Source organism: Schistosoma mansoni (genome assembly GCF_000237925.1).
Source record: "Schistosoma mansoni, WGS project CABG00000000 data, supercontig 0138, strain Puerto Rico, whole genome shotgun sequence".
Classification (NCBI taxonomy): domain Eukaryota; kingdom Metazoa; phylum Platyhelminthes; class Trematoda; order Strigeidida; family Schistosomatidae; genus Schistosoma; species Schistosoma mansoni.
In genome coordinates this window covers 182,938-188,739 of record NW_017386041.1, presented here as the reverse complement: position 1 = coordinate 188,739, position 5,802 = coordinate 182,938, and positions in this window count along the sequence as shown.

The window sequence follows — 5,802 nt, the reverse complement described above, 5'->3', positions numbered from 1 at the left end:
AAAATGTTGTATTGCTATAAATTTTCAGTTTCTGTCATTAATTCAGACCCGACAGCTGTTTGACGTTTCCATTTTGTTCTAATTATGAATAGTAATGATAGTATAAAAGAAAAGAAAAGGAAGTAGGTTGAATATGATCAGCTTCAAGTCAAGAACATTCAATGTGACTAATGTTGTGATTCCTTTTCGATAATGAAAAATAAAACTTTAATAGTTGAATTCATGAGTCGATCTGAGACAGACCATCAGTGATAACCTGAAATCACAGGACGGTTGTTTATTTTAGTAAGAGACTCCTCAACAGTGCACATCTATGATCCTGTACATGGGACTTGAACCCAAAATCTTTAGGTTCATGGCTGTACACTGCTGAGGAGTCCTACACTAGGCCATCCAGTGCTCGTAGATTTTTACTGACGAACTAATATAGATTGACTCATGATTTTAGTGAATTAAAATCATGATGATGATATAGTCATATTCTTCCGCTTTACATTTGTCTCTATCCAGCTCCAGAAAACAAAACTCCATCAAAATCATTCACCTGATTTTCAAATCTTCTCCACCATCTGGTTAATCAATCGTCTTAGACTTCATTGTTCATTCATTTCTATGTCAATTATTCTTTGTTATCATTGTCTTTTCTTTGATCTTTTTAATCTTCTGTCACTAGACATTTCACTATTGGTTGATGATATATACTACTTATATCTGTCGATATTAGTAGCATACATCACAAACACTAATGTGTTGTGCATTATCAGAATGTCATGATATATAAGAGAAAGAAGAAATTTCAGCAAGTCTTCATAATAGACTACACTGAAGATTGAATCAATGATTGTCATAGTGATTAGTGATTCTGTGAATATTTTCATGAAATATTGTTCAGTTATGTTATATCTAGAGCTTTGATTCGTACTATACCTACTTGAACGATCGAAACCGCAACGTCGCAAGAGAGAAGACAGAAGACTACTAAGTAGGAACTTTATTTCCCAAAACAGTGTCAAAATATAGTACAGAAATCTCATGTATTTATAGTTATTGGCTCACAGTAAATCATCATTTCGGTCAACCAATAGGCACATAGGGGGTCATTCTTATCCATCCAATAGGGAAGCTACACGTCGACATTCTAGAATATTCCCCTAGAAGTGATTGGATGGAATGTCTTCGGCTCTTTCTGGGCTTCTTGAAGGCTTCCTAGAGTTTACCAACGAGCCATCCTTACAAGTTACATTATGTAAGATAGAGTTCAGTAAGATTACACTGTTATCTCAATAAGTTGTATTGGTTTTAGTTGGTTGGACTATCATCTTTGTTCCATCATAATTTAAGTTATTCACTGATTTAGATCTGAACTAAAAGATACAAATCTGGAGTCACTTAAATGTATAACACTAAGCTGAATGATTGTTTGAATTTCTCCACATGTGGTTCACAGCTCATCCTGTGCACTTCGATGTTGATTGGTTCTTGTCGACCTTAAATCTGTCATTGTTTATTTCTTTGTTTTGGTTGTATCTCCCATTGGTTTGATTTTTGTTCCTATGTTTATGCATAATTTTCCTGATTGGTTGATAAATTGGATTTATTTCAGTGTGCTTGTTTATTGCTGATTGACCTGAGTGCTGATGATGTCGTCCAGAAGGACGATGAAAGCTCCACGAACAAACCATCCAGCTCAGAGAATAAAACTCTATCATAAGCTGAATGATTCTCTAATTGTAATGCTCTGGTGAAAAACTGCTTAATGAACAGTCATCTTATTCAGAGAGTGATAGTGATAACGTTCATGATTGTGTAAGTGAATACTAATTTAACTAAAGACTCATTGTAAGATTGAACAAGAATTAAACCTAGTTGAAATCATAAGTCACCATGGAGACCACCATGGAAAACCTGGAAGCACCGGACGGCCGTTTCGTCCTATTGTGGGACTCCTTAGCAGTGCCCATCCACCATCCCGCCTCGTGAGATTCGAACCCAAGATTATTCAGCAGATATATATATATCGTTACTAGCTTACATATAATAAGTAACTGTTGAACCTTAAGGAGTACTGGATAGTTAATTTATACTTCTGTATAGCAAATCAACAGCTCTTGTCATTAAGGTATCATATTATTGAATAGAAATACATGAAATATGGTGGTAAATATATTATTATTGTTGTTAGAATGGGGGTTTGTGCTTACTAGTGATTAGCTTCAAGATGGATTTCCTACAGTCCTAGTGAGAAGCCGCGACCAGTGGAGTTCAATCTGTACCAGGTATGAGACAGTTATCTACCTCAGACAATGGATCGATTGAAGTTAGATTTTAGCATCGTTGGATACCAGCTCAGTGTTCTAGAGGTTGAGTGTTCTCAGACCAGACCGAGGGTCCTGAATTCGAGTCCCTTTTGGTGTGGGGTCGTGGATGCACACTGCTGAGGAGTCCTATATTGGGACGAGACGGTCTTCCAATGCTTCCAGGTTTTCATTGGAGGTCTAACTTAGGTCGACTCATGAATTCAACTATCAAAAATATATTATTGTTTGAACAATCAATTCAAATACATTCGTATACGTTTCTAACTAGTTCAAATTTCATAGTAGAAAGCATGAGTCAATTGAAGCTAGACCACCATGGAAAACCTGGAAACACTGGACGGCCGTTTCGTCCTATTATGGGACTCCTCAGCAGTGCGCATCCACGAACCCGCTCTCGCGAGCGAGACTCGAACCCAGGACCTACCAGTCTCAAGCCGAAGCCCTTAACCGACAGACCACCGAGCTGGCATCCAACGGTGTTAATGTCTAACTTCAACTGATCCACGAAGTTGAGCAACCATTCACCAATTGTCTTCAGTGAGTTCCTATCTCACAACAGACATGGTTTTGAACTCCACTGGTCACTGCTTCCCACTTGAGAAGCTTAAGACTGGTAGGTCCTGGGTTCGAGTCTCGCTCGCGAGAGCGGGTTCGTGGATGCGCACTGCTGAGGAGTCCCATAATAGGACGAAACGGCCGTCCAGTGTTTCCAGGTTTTCCATGGTGGTCTAGCTTCAATTGACTCATGCTTTCTACTATGAAAAATACTAAATCTCCACAAAACCCCTTCTGATAATTAATTCAAATTTAGCAAACTGATTTTGATAAAGCTCTAGTTACCGAATAGTAGTAGACCAGAAATCGTTGGCACGAAAACATTCAAGTTTTTCTAGTAGTATTTCTATTGGTTCGTTACTAAGGACTCATTGATAAGATGTGTTTAGTATATGGAGAAATCAAATAATCGTAGGCATTATCTTGACCTTCTTCATACATAAAGCATTAAACTATCCATTTACTATATTTAACAAAGATCTTATCCATCTCTCTTTATAATCATTGAGTCGAATAACCTGTACAGTGTTCTGTAGTTTTCAGTGGTCCGTCAGTTAATATCAATCTTGTTGAAAGAATTACTTGAAAACTGTTTATAACAAATCTCCATAACTGAGCAAGGATGTATGATAGCTAATAATGAAATCTAGGACGCACGTTTCGCCCTATTCGGGACTCGTCATCTGGATGTACCTGCATCCCGGAGTTGATGTTTACTCCAGGACTCGAATCCATTACTATTCACTACAAGCATCATCACATTATCCACTTAGTACATCCTGGATTCCACTTATAGCCACCATCTATCTCTGCACAAAATGTTTTTAACTTATTGACAATATCGAGACAATCCTCATAAGATACACATATACTACTAAGAGACTGATCAATTACAGTTCTAAACTCCATAACCAAGTTTCATAAGATGCTTCCGACAATATTTAGATAAATCTTAAACTTTTCAAAAAAACTGTGGCTAGCAATGTAATCCAGGACGCACGTCACCTCATCTAATTTGAGACTCATCAGTTGGATGCACCTGCATCTCAGAGTTGACGTTCACTCCGTTACTCTAATCCAGTACCATTCACTTCAAACGCCATCGTGTTATCCACTTAGCTCCTAGATTCCACTGCTAGCCACTATTCATCTTTACTTATAATGCTTGTGAATTAAGGATATATCAAGGCAATACACACGATATACACATATAGCCAATAAGAGACTAATCCATTACAGTCTTAAACATCAAATGGGAAGATTCACACAAAACAATACCAAATGACTTTAAACAAATTAAGCGTTTAACATATATAGAGAAAAGAAGAAAAGGTGATTTATATCCGCCATGTTTTAATCGACAGTTACTATATTCCCCTATCAATTATAAAGAGATTTAAACCAAACCAAAAACAAGTACCTAATCTAAGGGAGAATAAAGAAGTCAACAATGAACCATCACTAATGAAATATTCTATCATTTTCACAGATATTTAATATTCAATGATTGACAGAATAAATCATAGATATTTTCAATGAATTCCCACATGTAATAATAGTAATAGTAATATTATTATTACTACTACTACTGTTACTACTACTACTACTACTACCACTACCACTACTACCACCACCACCACTACTACTACTACCACCACCACCACTATTACTACTACTACCACCATCACCACTACCACTACTACTACCACCACCACTACTACTACTACTACTACCACCACTATTACTACTACTACTACTACTACCATTACTACTACTACTACGACGACTACTACTACTACCGATAATAATAGTAGTAGTATTAGATATGTTTAATATGTATGACACTAGAGATATTTAACAACCAACTACCATTTTCATTGTTTAACCTAATTGTAACATACACACACACATACACAACTCCATTGAGTTACATGGAATTACAAAAAAAAGGGAAAGTTATTAAGTGATCACTGTAAAAGGAGTTAATTACCAACTTTTAGTTAACTAAAACAGTTGAGATAATTTTACAATGTCAATCATTATTATTTTCTAAATATTATCCAAATATAAATTGGAATAGGTTTGTTAAGTAATTCACATATTTCATATCACTTATTCTAAATAAAGTATAACAATGATGTTTGGTAGAATGTTTTATTAGTTGAATTGATGAGTTGATCTAAGTCAGACTACCAGTGAAAACCCAGGAAGCAGTGGATGAATGTTACGTCACGAAACAGGACTCCTCAGCAGTGCACATCCATGATCCTGTAGAAAAGAAGCTCAAATCGGAGAACTTTGGTTTCGCGCGCGGACGCCTAACCCATAGACCACTGAGCCAGCATCCGACGATGTTAATGTCATGCTCACTAATGACTAGCTTCAAGATGGATTTCCTACAGTTTAAGTGAGAATCCATGACTAGTGGAGTGAAATCTGTGATGGGTATGAGACAGTTATCCACCTCAGACAATGCATGAAGTGTTGCTCAAGATCATGATCGATTAAAGTTAGATAATAACACAGTTGGATACAGGCCCAGTGTTTTAGAGGTTGAGCGGTCGCACGCCAGACTGAAGGTCCTGTGTTCGATTCTAGGAGTGAACATCAACTCAGAGATCCAGACAAATTCAGTAAACATGTCCCAAATGGGACGAAACGCGCATCATGGATTTCACTGTTAGCCACCATCTATCTTTGGTTATAACGTTTGTGATTAAAGACAAAATCGAGGCAATCCGTACAGGATGCGTATATGCCAATAAGAGATTGATCAATTTCAATCCTAAACATCAATGGGAAGAGATAAGATGGTGGTTGGAGATGGTCAACAGGAAACCTTGGACCCGGGTTTCGTGTTGCTTGACACTCGTTACAGATACACCTTGTTGACGAGTGCTAAGTAGCACGAAACCCGGGTCCAAGGTTT